This window comes from Peromyscus leucopus, chromosome 18 (assembly GCF_004664715.2).
Source record: "Peromyscus leucopus breed LL Stock chromosome 18, UCI_PerLeu_2.1, whole genome shotgun sequence".
Classification (NCBI taxonomy): domain Eukaryota; kingdom Metazoa; phylum Chordata; class Mammalia; order Rodentia; family Cricetidae; genus Peromyscus; species Peromyscus leucopus.
Window position 1 is genome coordinate 42496448 of NC_051078.1, and position 17704 is coordinate 42514151.

A 17704-nucleotide genomic window follows, 5' to 3' on the forward strand; every position below is an offset into this window, starting at 1 on the left:
TGTAAAGGTCATGACTCGAAAAAAGAAAAAACTCAAATTGATTTAAAGGGACTAACCAAGAAGATTTGCAGTCCCTTTCAGAAGTGGACTTTCTGAGTTGGAAGGGAATCAGCCAACCATTCTCTGGCTGAGTGAGCCACATGTAACAGCAGCCAATTATCACTCCACAGACGCAATATTCCAGTTCATTCTTGTTTACAAGGTAACAACTTGGGGCTGGGAGTTTAGAAAATAAAATGATGGACTAGACAGACACATGCCGCCAAGGAAAAGCGTGGGTAGGATTTGGGGCTTTTTACTGGACGGGGTCCGTTTCATTAGTGGGTCTGCGTTCCCCGCTGGGCTCTTATATCTAAGCCTTTTGTTTGGGATTTTCCTTTTAAAATGATATCTCCATGCAGACATCCACATTCATGTAAGAAAACACTTTGCACATGTCTGAGAAGCCTGTAGAATGGTCCTGGAAAGCACAGAAATCTTTTACAAAGAAAAAAAATAAAAAGGAATAAAATAGAATATTTTAGGCTTCCCTAGCAGGTGGGTTTCTGGTGGCTGAAAACCTGCTCGAGAAAGAAATAAGCCTGTAACTGTGGCAAAAGAAAAGACACTTGGGTTCTAATAATCCTGGCAAAACTAAATTGTAGACCTGGGAACATTTAAAAAAAAAAAAAAAAAAGACACAACACCCTTCAAAAGAAAAATAAAACAATGCTCCCAAAATAGGCCCGATTATGTGGGTCACTGCATACTGTGGGGTCCCCCTGTAGCATTTTATCCTGGTTACTGTTGCCAGGGGACACCTGACGCTCTCATTCTATATATTTGTCTTTCACATCTACATTCAAGCCAGTTTTTTTTTTCACCCTTCCATGTTCCCAGAACTGTAACAGAAATAAAAAATAAGGAATGGACCCCATTATTACAGAAATACCTACAAAGCAGAGCGAGTGACCCCCGGGGCTCACCATGTTGTCCCTGGAAGCATTGATGCCCTCACCCCCAGGGCCTCTAGCCTTTTGTCACGGGGTCAAAGCCAGGACCTCAGCTGAGTACCCTCTGTGAAGAATTAACAAGTTGACAATTTGCCCCCCCCCCTCAGCCCCTGCCCGGCCTGCTTGAATGTTATAAATAGAGACATCTGGATAGGGCCCTTTCACTGCAGTAATTGAAAACGAACACGGATCAAGTTCTGGCCTGTTGTATTCATAAATCTTGAGGCTTAATTACATTAAAGGGAAATCTAGGGCCCAGCACTATGGAAACTGCAGATTCTATCGGCCGCTTGAATCATGAATCTTTAAGATAAGTGTTTTTTTCTTTCCCCATCCGCCCCCCAACTCTTTAGTGGAGTTGAATGGGAAATTTTCAAACCGGCCTTGGAGTATTAATGTGCCAGGGAAGTTCTGAGAAGATTCTGGGCTCCTCGGTGTGAGCAGGAGCCTCCCCTGCCGGATGACAAGTGCTGCCTCCAAGCAGATCCGTGTTCCAGGGCTTAAAACTAGACATATTTTTATGAGTAACAACAACATACTTGACAGATATTCCAATATGTCTTTCCCTACAGTTCAACACAGAAAGTGTGCATCTAGTTAAAATTTAATGAGTTTCAGAGGAAAAAAAAAAAAACCCAACCTGTGATAACTTAAAATTCCAAATGAAGTCAGAACTCTCAGCATCCTCTTTAATAACAAGTGAGAATTACACCCCCCACCCCCCCGAGACATCTACAGACATTTATAAATAACCTACGGTGGAATGTCTTTGTCTTTCAATGTTAAAAAAAAAAGGTATTCTATTTTATTTCCTGAAGCTGGATTTCAAAGTGTATAGTAAAGGTAGTTTATTATCTTTGCCTTGATTTTCTATGTGGGGCGACATTAAGGCCACTTTGATTGGTGAGTGAAGGAAGAATATCACGATTCCTCATGCTGAAATACATTGACACCAGTCACCCTGCAGAAAGGAAGCCCTGAGAGAGCATCTCCAATGGGATTAGAGCCTGCCCTGCACATGATACCTCCTCCTCCTCCTCCTCCTCCTCCTCCTCCTCCTCCTCCTCCTCCTCGTGTTTCTCCTACATCATGAGTGCACTCAGTGCCGTGCAGGCAACCCGATAGAGACATTACACACTGGATAGGATCTGTGGGCTTCGAAGCCATAGCTCTAAGGTCCTCCCAATGCTCTTCTGTCTTCCATACCTTTATGACTGCCCCCACACCCATCTAATGAGAAAACATGCCTAAGGTAGGAAGAGACGGTAGCCTCATTAATATCTATCATGAATTTCATCACTCAGACATGGTGGTCAGGTGTCCACCCAAAGCCACCAATGTGCTCACTGGCAGGGAAATGTTTCTGCCTTCTGAATTGGGACACTGTGGTCCAGGGGCATCAAAAGACCAATACCAAAGGACAAGGGGTGATGGAGGAGAATGTTTTTGTTTTTGTTTTTTTAATCAAGAGCCCATGTTATTTTCGCCAAGCTGCATTAGTGGGAAACCATTTATAAAGACCATTAATAAAACACTAATGTCTTGGGCAGAAAAAAATAGCATGACGAGACTGTGAACTCTGGATTCAAATCCTGCACCCTGCTCTGATTTGTTAAGACAACTCAGATCATTTGCCTCTCAAGCCCCTCCCACTTAAAACAGGAAATGGTAATGGCATCAACGACAAGGCTAACACTCTGACTCATTCTGCAGGTGAAGTCATACAGACACACATTTCTGAAAGTGCCCAAGGAATAACAGCAGGATTCCTCACACAAGCTTCTAATGGCCATTGTCCATTATTTGACTTTCTTTCACTTGAGCTTTCTAATCGGTGGTCTTTTCAAAGCATCTCAAATAGATGAATACTTTCTATAAAGTAGATTGGAACAATAACAATCACAATCACCTCAAGCTAGGAGTCGAGGAGAACTTGAACAGGCTTTCTACCTCACACCATATCGTAGTTGTTTATCAGCTGTATTCCCCATGCTATAAACTCCTAGCAGAGGAATGTAGATATGCTTGCTTACTAGGTGTCCCTAACACATAATATAATTCTTGTGACCCAACAGATACTCATTAAATTTAAAAAAAAAAACTGAGAAACTCTCTATCCTTTTCCTCATTCTTCTTGTCCCAGGCTACGCAGATAGTTAATGACAAAGTTCTTTGTAGAAATACTATCAGTATTGCAGAATTTCTGATAGAATGTGGTGATTGTTATCTTGTGACCATTAATGCAGAAACTGATGTTAAAAGATCCTGAAGTCACTAATGAATGACAGGAAGGAGGTTTACAATGTGAAGATTGCATTGATTCCATCCAAATACGCTGACCAGTCTTAAGATACGGAAAGGTGTCTGGGTAGATGTCAAGTGTCTCCTGACATAATGCAACAAGGTCATGACAAACCTTTGAAGATATTCTCTAAGAAAGTGTACTAGTAAAGCCGGGTGGTGATGGTGCACGCCTTTAATCCCAGCACTCGGGAGGCAGAGCCAGGCGGATCTCTGTGAGTTCGAGGCCAGCCTGGTCTACAGAGTGAGTTCCAGGACAGGCACCAAAACTACACAGAGAAACCCTGTCTCTAAAAACAAAAGAAAGGAAGGAAGGGAGGGAGGGAGGGAGGGAGGGAGGAAAGGAGAGAGAAAGAAAAGAGGAAAGAAGAGAAGAGAAGAGAAGAGAAGAGAAGAGAAGAGAAGAGAAGAGAGGAGAAGAGAAGAGAAGGGAGGAAGGGAGGAAGGGAGAGAGAAAGAAAAGAGGAAAGAAGAGAAGAGGAGAAGAGAAGAGAAGAAAAATGAAAAGAAAAGAAAAAGAGAAAGTGTACCAGTTTCTTATGGACCACTACAAGTTTGGAGTTTTTCAATATCTATTTATTAGGGTAGAGAATGACATATGTATCTACATGCACATGGAGGTCACAGGACAAACCTAGGGCTTCTCTTCTTCCACTACCCAGGTCCTGATAAAGGAACTCGGGCTGTCAAACCTTGTCCAAAAGCACCTTTACCTGCTGAGCCATCTGTCAGTCACGGCGCCACGATTTAATGTTACCGTTATTTCAACCAAAAACGTAAGCTTTTTAATCAAAGCCTACAGAAACTTGTGACTTTTTTTCTCCATGCCTCAACCATTCAAACTAAAACTTGATCATTAAAAAAGGCAAAGTGGGTAATTATCCGTGGAAGGCCCGCCCTTTTCTGAATAGAAACATAGAAATGGGGGCGGGGGAGAGAAACTGTGATCGGGATGTAAAATAAATAATTTTTAAAAAGGAAAAGTGAAACAGCTATTTCAAGGTAAGTTATTTTAAGGAATGTTTTCCGTACATATCAAAGCCTCGTTGCCTCCTCCTGCCCCTCAAACATCCCTACTTCTCACTCATTTCTACCCCCAAGCACCTCCTCAGAGCTGCCACATAGAAGCAGCAGCCTGAGAGGCTGTGAGCAGAGACCAAGGGAGCTTTGATTGGATTTAAATGATTAAACTTCATCACGGCAGAGTCCTCACAAACTACGACGATGGACAGGGGTCTGGAAACCATGCAATGCAAACCCCATCTTCCAATGGGGCCAGCAACGCTCCTCTCTTGTCCCCTGTCCTGTTCAAAGGGGCACTTGTGATCCAGGAAATATGCTGTGGAAGGACAGGAATTTTTGAAGAAAAAGGCAGCAACGTGATTCTGCTGGAAATGAAATTCTCTCTTAAAAATAAAAATGCAATTTGGGTCATTTAAAAATAAGTACCTTCACTAAAACTTCCACAAGATGCTTGTTTGCCTTCTGTATTTTCCTAACCTCTTTCAGCATTAATACTTTATATCACTTTTATTATAAACCTCTGTAAATATAAGTCTGATATCTGTGAATGTCTCTAGGTTTCTCCAATAAGATAATGTTAGCCATTAACCATAACAATTGTGTTCACATGGATGCCATTTCCATACAAAAGCAGGGCTGTGACTGATGATGTCTGCCTCACAGGATGGCAATCTGTGGACAATGGTACTCTCAAGCATAAGGAAGCAGCTGTGCAGGTGGACAGACTGCAGCTTTGGGCACCCGTGACCTTCAGGGAGCTGAGGACAAGGTGGTTTTCCTGGAAAGCGCTCTCGCTAACATTTCAATCTGCCAAATGGGTCCAGATTCTTCTGTCTTTGCTCCTTGTGCTGTGACCCAAGCCAGCCCTGTATCTGCCACTAGTTCCCTGGATGCCCTAGCACAAACATTTTATTCCCATCCTAAAATATACTAAATTATTTTCTAACAAATCAGATCACATGCATTGGGATTAAAGAAAGTGAGTTAAACAATAATAGGTATTTTGAAGAGGGAAAGAAATGTGATTTTTTCAAATTGTTTTAGAGGGAAATTGTCTTGGAAATTTCTCTTTCTCAATCACTCATTCATCCATCCATCCATGAAGAAAATGTTCTCTAAGTGCTTATGAGATGCCAGCCTTTGCCCAGGGTACTGAGAACCGAACAGCAGGCAGGGCAGGGGCTAGCAGGGGCTTATAGGCCAACAGTAGAAAAGAACTGCTGGTGACAGGGAGGAGGAAGAGAGAGACTGCTGCGTGCACTGGCTGAGGGTGTGTCCAGCCACCCCTGTGTTTTGGAATAAGCGGATGTCAAACACCATGAGCTTCCTCTTTCAAACACCTAAGCAAGAGAAATTAGCTTTATTAAACACTTGGTCACAGTTATCTTACTCTTCATCTTGCTGCTGAAACTAACGAGCAGCAGGCAGTAGTTTCATACTACAGAAGAGAAGACCCATGAGGCAGAAGACACCAACGCAGGCGGAGTCCCTAAGCCAGGGTCCTGGTAGAAGTCTTTGCCATTGTGATCCTAGCCAATATCCATCAACCTTCGCAACCACTTCCTAAGACATTTTCCTCCCTCTTGCCAACCAGAAAAGCCAATGCACACCACATTGTATCCAGAATTACATCCCAAGACTTCACTCTGCGGTCCCCAGTGGAGGAACTTGCTCATTTTACTGTTTTGAGCAATGCTTCTGTGTTCTTGAACATTTTAACTCCTTGTGTATATGTGCAAGGATTTCCAAGGTTGGCATTTGGAGATGAAATTTGCACACATTTATATGCAGCATATGATACCTACTTGTTCAAAAGAGATACACAAATTTATACTGATGCTGGTTGTTTCACACCTGACCAACATCCTACTTAATTTGGTGGAGGAGATCCCTATTTCTATCCTATTTTAAATTTCCCCTGCATCTCTTGACTGCATGACTGTCCTCACATCCTCATTGGTCACCACTAGGACAGGTTGTTTGGTAACAAGTTTCTGTGAGTCCTTTACCTGCCTTCCTATTGGGATGTTTGCTAGGTACCAGCCCTCCCCAGATTCTTTGTGTCCTCCTCTTCCTCTTATTGATTTTTATTTGGTTGGTTTTTGTTTTGGTGCTTATAAACAGAATGTATTCCTCATGTACAATTTCTATTTAGGCCTGGGGATCAGACACAGGTCACCAGGGCTGGTATCTGGGGACCTTCATTGGCCAAGCCATCTCATAAGCCCTATACCAGGAATTTTCTCAAAGATTAGCCTACTACGGTTTTACAGTTAAGTCTTTTGGTGTGAGGTAATTTGGTATTTAAGTCTATGGTATGAGGTAAGGATCAACTTTCTTTGTCCTGTGAGGCAATCGGTCACCCTATCGTTATTTATAGATTAGTCCATAGTTTCATCACTACTCGAAGCGGCCAGTTTATGCCCTGGGCTTCCTCGCCTCACGTCAGCCACTGCTCTCCATGGCTTACACGTGAGACCCACTCTCTGATGGGGTCTGCTGTATAATGCAAACTCTATCAGGCAGCAGGGTTCCATATTTACGGCTTTCTCTTCTATTCCATTGGGCTACTTCGCCATAATGGCCTTTTAATTGCTACCCATTTGTAACAAATCTTGACATCCGACACAGCTAAATCCTCCTGAAATTATTTTCATGTAGGAATAGCTTGGACATTCCTCACATCCAAACTTTGGAACACTTATTTAGTTTTATTTTATTTTTTAAAACACATTCACATTTGAGTGGAAATGCATCAAAGTCTAAACCTGAGGCAAAGAGTGCTCATCAATGAAACAGTGAAAATTCTAAATCTTCCATATGAACATGTTTGTTTGTGTGTGTGTGTGTGTGTGTGTGTGTGTGTGTGTGTGTGTGTGTTTCAGGTTTTGACATACTTCAACGAACTATAATTTTCTCATGAAATCAATTCTTGGACACTTAAAATTAATTACAGTTCTCTCATATATCATCAATGACCACAAAAACTCACAGTGGCCAAACTACTGTAGAATATACTATGAAATTAAAAACTATTTAGATTAAAGTGGAAAAAATGGGGAGGGGAAGTCCCTTGTGGTGAAAAGGGTTTTAAAATTAGATAAATATAATAAGAATACAAAATGAAAACATAAGGAAATTCTTTTTTTTTTTTTTTTTTTTTTTTTTTTTTTGGTTTTTCAAGATAGGGTTTCTCTGTGTAGCTTTGCGCCTTTCCTGGAGCTCACTTGGTAGCCCAGGCTGGCCTCGAACTCACAGAGATCCACCTGGCTCTGCCTCCCGAGTGCTGGGATTAAAGGCGTGCGCCACCAACGCCCGGCCATAAGGAAATTCTTAAATCAGTAAGGAAAGTCAAAATACTACTAAACAGTTTTCTCCAAAGGAGGACCTTCAGGGGCTAAAAGAAAAAAGAAAGCTAAGAAAAAAGGAAAAACATGCCCAATAATCTTAAAATTGTAAAGAAAATTAGATGATTGTAGGATGTGGAGTGATAAGTAAAATACAGTTTTTAAAAATAATAAAGGAAAAAAAATCCTGCTGAAACTCCAGTAAAAACTGGCAACGGAGAACAAGGGTCCCAAAGAGACCAGCTAAGATGGAGACTGCGGTTACACTCTTGGAGGCTGGAACGTTCGGTTGATCTTGTGGGCTCCTATGGTTTATAATATTCTGGGTCGGACAAGCCTCTCAAGTCTGTCCCCCACCCCACCCCACCCCACCCCACCCCACCCCACCCCACCCCCAGCTGATTCCACCTCGCCTCCACTTGGTAGCTTTTCTTCTTTGCATACCAGAGACCTCTGCTGGTCAACCTTAGCCTTGCAGCCTGCGGGCAGGGGAGAACCTGGGGACGCTTTAACTAGGTGGGAAAGGATGTCTCCAACCACCGCAGTAAGGTCAGAACAGGCAGAAGTCCTGTCCAGGTACTTTCAAGACCGCCTGGGTGGTACTCATCACCTGAAAAAAAAACGTGGCTGTAACAAAAACACCACGGAACGGCACTGTTCTTGGTGGCTCTGGGTTGGTTTTTGTTTTTCCTTCTCGTGGCCTCAGCTTACCACTTCGTGTTATTTTCGGTTGATGAGATCTGCTCCTGTGAGCAGTGAGGTGAGGCTGTCTGTCCCTATGTACTTCCCCGCTCCCTGCACCAGGTCCCTCGCCCTTCAGCTGGTCCCCTGGCTCTTCCCCAGGGGCTCTCTGGGCCTCCCTCACCCTGGGACTGTGGCAGGCCAAACTGAGGCTCTCTGACCTGCTGCTCTTCCTCCCTCTCAGGCTCTTGGGAGGCACTTTCCTGAGATTAAAAACCTTCCATCTCAGAGGGAAGGTCATTGAGACACAGAATGTTTGCTAGGAGGTGAAACATTGCATCCCGCAGTGAAGCCCTCTAAGCTCAGGAAGTAAACAACTTCAATAGCTCCCAGAAGTCCCTGAAACTACAGCTCCATCAGGCCGCTCCCTACCCAAGCCCTGTGAGCAGTGAGGCCTGCTGAAGGGTTAACTCTCAGACAAGACAAGCAGCCTGGAAGAGGCAGGGATCATCTGAACTGCCTGCAGGAAACAGAGACCAACCAACGCTCAGACCACCTGAGCCACCTGGAGAGAACCCTTTCCAGCCTTCCGAGCTGCCTGCAGATAATGCCGTGAACACCAGCTTTCATGCTGGGTAGGCTTTGAGTCCTTTCGGCTCTGTAGGTAAGCCTTCACCCACGTTCCTGTGAGTAACCACAGTAGGAGTCATCCGTTCACCGGGTTGACTTTCGTGGTATCTGCACTTTGGACTGTCGTCACTTCCCTACCTGGGCTAAGTAGACGTTTGTTCATCTCACAGGAACAGTGTCACAAGACCCCGGGGTCGCTGGGAGGTTGGAGGGGAGGACTCCATCATTGTGTGGCTCTAGGTTTTTATCATTGGGGGGAGGGGGAGATACACGTGGAAGGTCAAAGGACAACCTCACATATTGGTCCTCACCCTCCCTTGGAGACCAGGGCTTTTATTGTTCACCACTACTCAAGACAGGCTAGCTGAACTTCAAGCTCTCAGGCTTCTCCTGACTTCGTCTCCCCTCTCACTGTAGAAGTGCTAAGACTACAGACGTGCACTACCAGGCCTGGTTTGACATGGATTCTGGGAATCTGAGTCCAGCGTCCTCACCATTGCTTAATACTTTCCCCACGGAGTCGTTTCCCTAGTCATCAGTTTGCTGTGTCAAGATGGCACCCAGGCACTGACCCCTGGGTCATACTGACTGACAAGTGGATTCTCTCTCTCTCTCCTCTCTCTCTCTCTCTCTCTCTCTCTCTCTCTCTCTCTCTCTCTCTCTCTCACACACACACACACACACACACACACACACACACACACCTCTTTCTCTCCCTCCTCTTCTCTCCCCCACCTCATCTCTCCCACCGACTTGGAGGTATCAGTGTCTCACCAACAGCTAGACTGGATTTGAGACTTAGGACTTAGGAGGGCTGTGGGCTTGTCCTGGGGTAGGAAGGACTGCCTGTCTCGCACCCGGCTCCCCTTTGGAAGGAACTTCTGCTTCCTTCCAACCAGAGAACATGGAAGCAGAGGCTGTGTTCATCTTACTGCTCCACCTCATCCATCTTCTCATCTTATCTTTTTGGTTTTCTTTCCTCCAGGTTCCCCTTCATTTTCTTCCTGGATTTCTGAGACTCTTCTTCTCTTTTTGCTTTGAAGAGTCTGTTTTTTTTTTTCTTATTCTAACACTTCCTTCACTAGCTCCCAAGGGGCAGTTCTGGTCCACCATGGTTACCCAGAAGCACACTCCCTACATTTATAGTTTCATCTTTTAGCGTGGTGAGTTCATTGGCTTTTTCATGAAAAATTGGCCTCATTTCCCTGAAATATATTTAACATGGTGGGTTTGGCTTGGTAGATTTGTGTTTAGAATTTGCACTCATGCTCTGTAAGACAGAATTCTCTTTAATGTTCCCATCTGTGTTATTCTTTTGCTTTGAAGTCAGAGTACACAGCTTGCCATTCCAGCATTAAGCCGCTGTTGCATTGATAAGTTTTCTCAAGTCAGTTTGCTGATACTTTGGATCAAATTCTCATACTAATATTCCTTAAAATGCTCTGTGATTTTTATCACTGTATTTTCTTTGACTAATTTCAATATAAAAATTATATGAACCTCATAATTCAGGATAAGGAAGCCTATCAGTTATCTCTGTCAACTCCTGTGGGTTTTTACAGCAACTGTGAAACTTCACCGAGGGACGTTGCCAGGGAAACCCATCCCTGCAGTAAGGAAGACAGCTTTGATTAGGTTTCAGCAATATTCCGGAGCAGTCCTCCCAATATGCTGTTCTTGGTAATTACTTGTTCTGCCCACTGTTCTGCCATGGTTCCTGTCTTTCCTTTTGGGGTACACTTACTCTTTCATTGGCAGCCTAAAGTATCTTTGAGGGCTGGGGAAGTGGTTGATACTAGACACTAAAAACTTCCCCCATCCACAAGAAAGTTAGGGCCAGAGTCATTTTTAAATTTACCCATCAATCTATTTTATCTAAATTGATGGAGCTGATTTATACAACCCACTCAAGAGCTCATGTCACATACCCAACTCCACTCAAATGTATTTTTCAAAACTTAAAAAAAAAAAATCCACCACTGTTTCTAAGACTTCTCCTTTGGGTATGTGACTCTACTTTGGAACAATGACCTTAACAGATCTATGTGGCACCACTTCTTGCAGTAAGTTTCTGGTGGTAGTCTACATAAACAGTCTGAAGGACTCAACTTGGAGTTTATGCACACCTCAAGGTTCCATTTAAAGTTAAGAAACTTTGGCCAAATGGAGAGACTAGAATACATTTTATTTCCAGGCTAGCACTTCTGCTTTCTATATGCCCTCTACATTTTGTCTAGAAACCGAACCGTCCTTCCTTAACCGCTTCTTTATCTTGTCAGACTGGATCTTGCACAGTTTGGGGGGCAGCCAGATGACATTTTCAGCATTCTGCCTGAGAACCCATGTCACCAAATCCAAGCATCTATAGGTCATCTTCTCTATTCTGGTTTACATAAGCAAGTGTTACCATATGTCATCAATGGCCACCCTCCAATAACAATGTTATCTCCATTTTTCTGGCTTTGCCACAGTTGGCTTACCATTTCTCCAGCCTCTGAAGCAAGCCCAGCTAGAAAAGCCACATCACATGCTTTCGGCTTTTGTATTACTGGTACCCCACTTGTAGATACTAGTTTTTCCATCAGTTGAAAAAGCCATCTTGAAACTTAATGACTTCTAACAATAAGCATGAATCCCTATGAGTCTGAGGATCAGCTGAAAATTCACATGATTTAGACTAGATGTGGTTGGCCTTTTCTGGTAAGTCTGTGTGCTGGATACTGGGGGTCATCTAAGATTTCTTTATTTATCTGCCTCACAGTTGGTGGGCTATGGGATGAAATGACAGGAATGACTGAGTTATTATGTGTTTTTCACATTCAACAAGCCAACCAAGGTATGCACACATGATGGATGGGTCAGGAGTCCAAAAGCATGGGATACCTCTCAAGGCACTGGCGATGACCTGCACATCATCATTTCCCGCCCATCCCTTCCATTACCTTTTATAATCACTACAGTAACTGATGAAACCAATCCTGATGCAAGAATTAAGGAAGTAGACCCCACCTCTTTGGGGACAAGCTGTCCCAAAGTCGTATTACAAATGGCATACATTTAGGGAGAGGTTAGGAATTGGAAATGTAGAGTTTTCACAGTCAATGTGATACAAGGAACATCGCAAAGTTTGCAGAAAAGTTTGCTTAAGATTAATCTATCCTTTGAATTTATAGTATAACTTTTCTATAAGATTATGCCAAATTCAAATGGTTTCTTTTCCTTCTAAAGTATTTATGAGAGTGTTAGCTAATGTATCTCAAGATCATAAGGTTTTCAGGATTTTCTTAGTATTTTATAAAATACTTAGGTAAAATTATGTTTGTGCAAAGGCTTTCACATGTTCTGTTCTTTGTAATATTTTCATTTTAACTGTTAAGTTATTGACATAAGCTTGTTTTTATTTTCGCATAGTCATTCTGACTTCTATATGTACAGTTATAGCCTCTTTTTCATTGCTAATTTTATTTTTTTTTATTTTTTTTTTTTTTTTGGCTTTTCGAGACAGGGTTTCTCCATGCAGTTTTGGTGCCTGTCCTGGATCTCTCTCTGTAGACCAGGCTGGCCTCAAACTCACAGAGATCCGCCTAGCTCTGCCTCCCGAGTGCTGGGATTAAAGGCATGCACCACCACTGCCCGGCTCATTGCTAATTTTATTTGTGCTGTTTTTAATTGCTATTCTTTCAAGCATGGGATAACTGTTAAACAAAGTGAACTTTAAAAACATCTACTTGTTCTCTACTGGAAAAAAAATCCACTTGCAGATTAGTCTCTTTTTACATCTGTTTGTTTGTTTGTTTGTTTGTTTGTTTGTTTATTTATAGTGAGAGATCCACTGGAGTCTGCTTAAAGGATAGCCTGGCTAGCTCAGTCTGTAGAGCAGGAGACTCTTAATCTCAGGGTCTTGGGTTCATGCCCCACATTGGGCATCAGTTATATCGAAAAGTCCATTGGAGTCTGCTTAAAAAATAAAGGAATTTATTAGGAAAGAAAACTCACTAAACAGGATAGGAGAATTGTCACAGGGTCCTGGAAGCCTGAGGTACTGTCCTCCACTGTTCTGGCTGCCTGAGTCAGTCTGCACCATCGAAGCCCAGAAGGGAGAGAAGAGAATGACTTACATGCATCTCAGGTCTCAAGGGTAGCCCCCGAGCCACACCCCAAAGGCAGCTACTTCAAGGTCATAGGTAGGTAGAACTACTCCACTACATTTATTATTTTTACTTATTTGTTTGTTTGTTTAGTGTGTGTGTGTGTGTGTGTGTGTGTGTGTGTGTGTGTGTGTCCGTCCAAAGAGGGTCAGAAGACAACTTGTGAGAGTTAGTTCTCTCCTGCCATGTGGGTTCCAGGGATTGAACTCAAACACTTAGACCCAGTGAACCATCTTGTTGAACCACAGTATCCTTTCCTTACGTTTTCCAAGATAGGCTTCCACTACTAAGACTCCCAAGCTTCCGGTGGAGCATATTCACCACACACCATTGCCCTATCCACGCGAAGGGGGTTGATAATATATAACCAACACACAAGTTAATGGAGGCAGCTTCGTTTTTCACACGTCAGGGGTGGGGGACAATAGAAACCTGGGATTCATGGCAATCTGGTCCTCCGAGGTGGAGGAGACATTTCTAGGGTAGGTCTGCTGCTGTGAATGTCCCACACTTCACTGCAGTGGAGATCTCTAAAGCACACTATACCATGGGAATAAATGGACTCTCTGACTAAATCCATCCATAGGAGGAGGAAGGAAAGGAACGGGAATAGGAAAGGGATGGCAGCCGGGCTGTTCCCTGCAGCTCCTGCTGGTCTCGGGCTGGTGCCTTCCCCACACACTCTGCTGTTAGTATTTAGAACTCCCAACAAGAAAGGCAGGAAGAGGATCATCAAGGCCCTGTCTCCTGCTTGTCCAGCACTTCCTTGTTCCCTTGATGGCTTCAGGACAGCGCCTCATAGTTCATAAAGGCTTCTGAAGTCTGTGGGACATTTTCTAGAGATTAGATAGAATTTTAAAACCTTGTCAAAAGCAAAAGTCAGTATCAGAATCTTTCTATGGGTGATGTAATACACTAATATTTAAATCCAAAAATCCACGGTTTAAAAGAAAATAAACAAAAATCCATAGTTTTACAGAATGTCCTTTTCACTACCAGAGAAAGTGGAGAGAGGGGCTTTAAACATAGTATTTGCCATTTTTGCTATGTGATTGCCTGTAACACCCATAAGGAAAGAACTAGTAGCAAAATATAAGGGGAATGAACACTAGTGATGCCTTGAATGTCTGCCTGCCCACATGGTACAGCCTATATTTCCATGAAAACCAATAACTGCTTTAAGGTTGAGGTGTATTGGCAAACCTTAGAAATGGGACCAGCCAGGCGGTGGTGGCGCACGCCTTTAATCCTAGCACTCGGGAGGCAGAGGCAGGCGGATCTCTGTGAGTTCGAGGCCAGCCTGGACTACCAAGTGAGTTCCAGGAAAGGCGCAAAGCTACACAGAGAAACCCTGTCTCAAAAAACCAAAAAGAAAAAGAAAAGAAAAGAAATGGAACCATTGCCCAGTTCCATCTGAATCCATTTGTCTTTTTTCTCTTGAAAATATCTCACAGATTTAAGGGTGTTTCTTGCACATTCCTTCTTTAAATAAATGAGCAGTCTAGGAAATCCTTCTGTTCAGTGATTTGTGTTTTGTTTTCTTGCTCTCATTTTTGAAAATTGAATTTGCTTTGAAAATTTCATCAGAAGAAGGAAAATACTTGACCCAACCACTATCCTGAAGATGTATTTCCTAGAAGCCTAAAAAGTCGACGTGACACAGAGGGAAGGAACCTCGTCTAACTTCTCCTCTCGCTTCTGCAGACTCTCCTCAAATACTATGTACCTAAGTATGTGCTTAGGTACATATGGAACTACTGTGTTCATGGAACTTGAGCGACGTTGCTTTAAAAACATGGAAACTATGCTGGGGGAGGTGAGGATGGCTTGCTCCATAAAGCATTTGCCTTGCAAACAGGAAGAGCAAAGTTCAAGTCCCAGAATCCATGTTTTATAAAATGTGAGGTATGTTGACCTCATCTCATCTCTAGGACAGCAGACACAGGCACTTGGAACACAATGGTTAGCTGGTCTAATATAATTGGTGAGCTCCAGGATAATGAGAGATCCTGTCTCTGTGATGACACCCGAGGCTGTCCCCCAGCCTCTACATGCATGCTCAAACATGTGCACACACGAACATGCATGCACACATAAACAAAAGCTGTGGAAACTTGCTTTTATTTATTTGCTTTCTATTTTCTACCTAACAGTGCCTGATGATAAGGGGAGAAATCTACAAGTTTATCATTCCAACTGAATGTGCAGGTAAGAGCAAATTTCTCTATCATTACCCAGAGGAAGGGGGGAAGTCATTTTTAATAGAGTTGATAAAATAAGGCCCTGGCAGGTACTTGTGCATCTTAGGAACGGCACTTCTCCTTTTCCAGGTTTGTGTCCTCCAACCGTAGCCTGCCCCTTTCTTGGTGGTTTGAAGATGAGGACAAGGTGAGCCTGGATTCATTCAGCAGGGGTGCCGTGAGCACCTAACCCTAACTGTCTCCCCCACGGCAATGAGGAGCCGCAGCTTTGGGCCGCTCTCCTGGCTACGACTGTTGATTCTAAACCACATTCTTTTGTGGAAAACCTCTGGTTGTCACAGCAATGCCTCACCATTGTGTCACCCGGGTCACTCGATGGGATCTGCGTGTGTCTGGTTTTTTTGTTTTGTTTTGTTTTTTGTTTTTCAAGACAGGGTTTCTCTGTGTAGCTTTGCACCTTTCCTTGAACTCACATGGTAGCCCAGGCTGGCCTCAAACTCACAGAGATCCACCTGCCTCTGCCTCCCGAGTGCTGTTTTTAAAATACATTTAGTCCCCATACTGTCAGAAACAGCTAGTCAAGTTGCCTAACTACTTGGGTCTTTCCAGCATTTGAATTAGTTGTCATAGTAACCGATGATCCCAGATAGGGAACTACAATTTTATGTATATTAGATTGTGTTTTCCTTCACTTCCCGCAGGCTGCACATTGGTAACTCTGTCTTTTGGGGATGTGGATTAAGACACAAGTAAAAAATTCATTCTTTGTACCTCTTTGTGTCATATATTTTTAAATTAGAAGTTCCATGTTGTATTCAAAAACCTCTCATCACATAATTTCATATCACTCCAACTGTTTAACAAGACCTGAAAATATTGAAACAGCGGTCACAGTGACTGAGCAAGAGACAGAAAGCAACAGGCTCTGTTCGTTACCTCTTCCCCAACTGCACTTCAGATGAAATTAAAACCACACAACTCCATTAACCAGTCATCTTGAGACAAAGAACAAAAGCTTAATCACATATCTAGACAGGGCCATTAAAGTCAAGACACAGAAATCTAATTCGCGCAGCACATCCATGCATAATAACCACTTTTGGAGTCGCAGTTTCTACTGAAAAGACTCAGTGTCCGTACAGAGTCTGCGCTTTTTAATTATGAGGCATTTCATTCAGGGAGGTGGGGACTCCAAAGAACTGTGGGGGAGCCTTGCCCTCTCTACACCCTCTGAAACTGGTTTGTCTCAAGCTTTCTTTTTTAAGGAAAAGGAAAAAAAACAGACAGAACTTTTTGAAGAATTCACTACAAAACTTTTCTCCAAAAAGGAATGTAGCAAAGTAGGCTCTGTGGGGTGTGGGAAGGCGAGACCATTATTGCAGGCTCCGCCTCCTAACGGATGTGTGAGGTCAGCACATTGCTTCCTCTTTAAGCCTCACCCCTTCAGAGTCAAATCATCTGCCTGCGATACATTTTCATTTAATAATGTACTGAAAGCACCAAGCTTAACTAATAGTCTCGTCTCTACCAGGAACCTCTGTGTTTAAAAACAAGTTCTCAGGCCAGAAAGATGTCTTGCCATGCATGAGAATCTGAGTTTGGATCCTAGCACTCACATAAAAGCCAGGCATGATTGGCACACACCTATAATCCTAGTGCGCTAAGAACAGAGGTGGAGGAGTCTGGAGCTTACTAGCCAGCTAGTCTTGCTGAATGGGTAAGCTCCAGGCTCAGTGAAAGGCCCTGTCTAAAAGAATAAGGTAGAGAGTAAGTGAGGACAACCAACATTGATCTCTACCCCGTGTAGAGCGCGCACACACACACACACACACACACACACTTTTTTTTAAAAGTTCTCTTCTCTAATGGCACTTGCAAGCTGACTCCCAGGTCCTTGGATGGGTCGAAGGGCTCCTCCCCACAGTCCTGTCTCACCAAGGGAGATATACACCAGCAACCAGTCACTGTCAACAGAACCCATCTACCCAGAGAACTTGAGCAGGTCACCTTCACACCTGAGTACAAAAATGACATTTGGCTTCTGGGAAAGTTCAAATCCTCTGAGAAGCGGAAAAACAAAGATGGATAAAATGAGCGATTTGCTATCGGAGCCACCTGCCCGAGAAGACCCTGAGCCTGAGGGAAGGAGAGGAGAGGAGGGAACAATGGAAAGACTGTCCTCCTCAGGGACCTTCTGCCTCTGACACCAAAGGCCACCCAATGAACCTACTGCACTGGTCAATGACCAAGAATAACCCTTGGATTCCTCTGCTTAAAGTCCTGGTCAGTCCACAGATTGACTTTATATATGAAAATATTTCTTTCTGAAATGTCTGCTTTACTTTAAGTTTGTCTTCACAGCTGGAGAAAAAGAGGCACTG

At 43.3% G+C, this 17704-nt stretch overlaps 1 protein-coding gene and 1 long non-coding RNA gene across 2 annotated transcripts in view; one reads left to right on the forward strand and one right to left on the reverse strand.

Moving 5' to 3' along the window:
* C18H12orf42 (chromosome 18 C12orf42 homolog) overlaps nucleotides 1-17704 on the reverse strand; it is a 149909-nt gene that overhangs the window by 106031 nt on the left and 26174 nt on the right. The gene's annotated exons all lie outside the window — the stretch shown is intronic.
* On the forward strand, nucleotides 8641-15695 carry LOC119086205. Its single transcript, XR_005089444.1, has 3 exons — nucleotides 8641-9008; nucleotides 15276-15330; nucleotides 15453-15695. It is a non-coding gene; the product is annotated as an uncharacterized LOC119086205 (long non-coding RNA).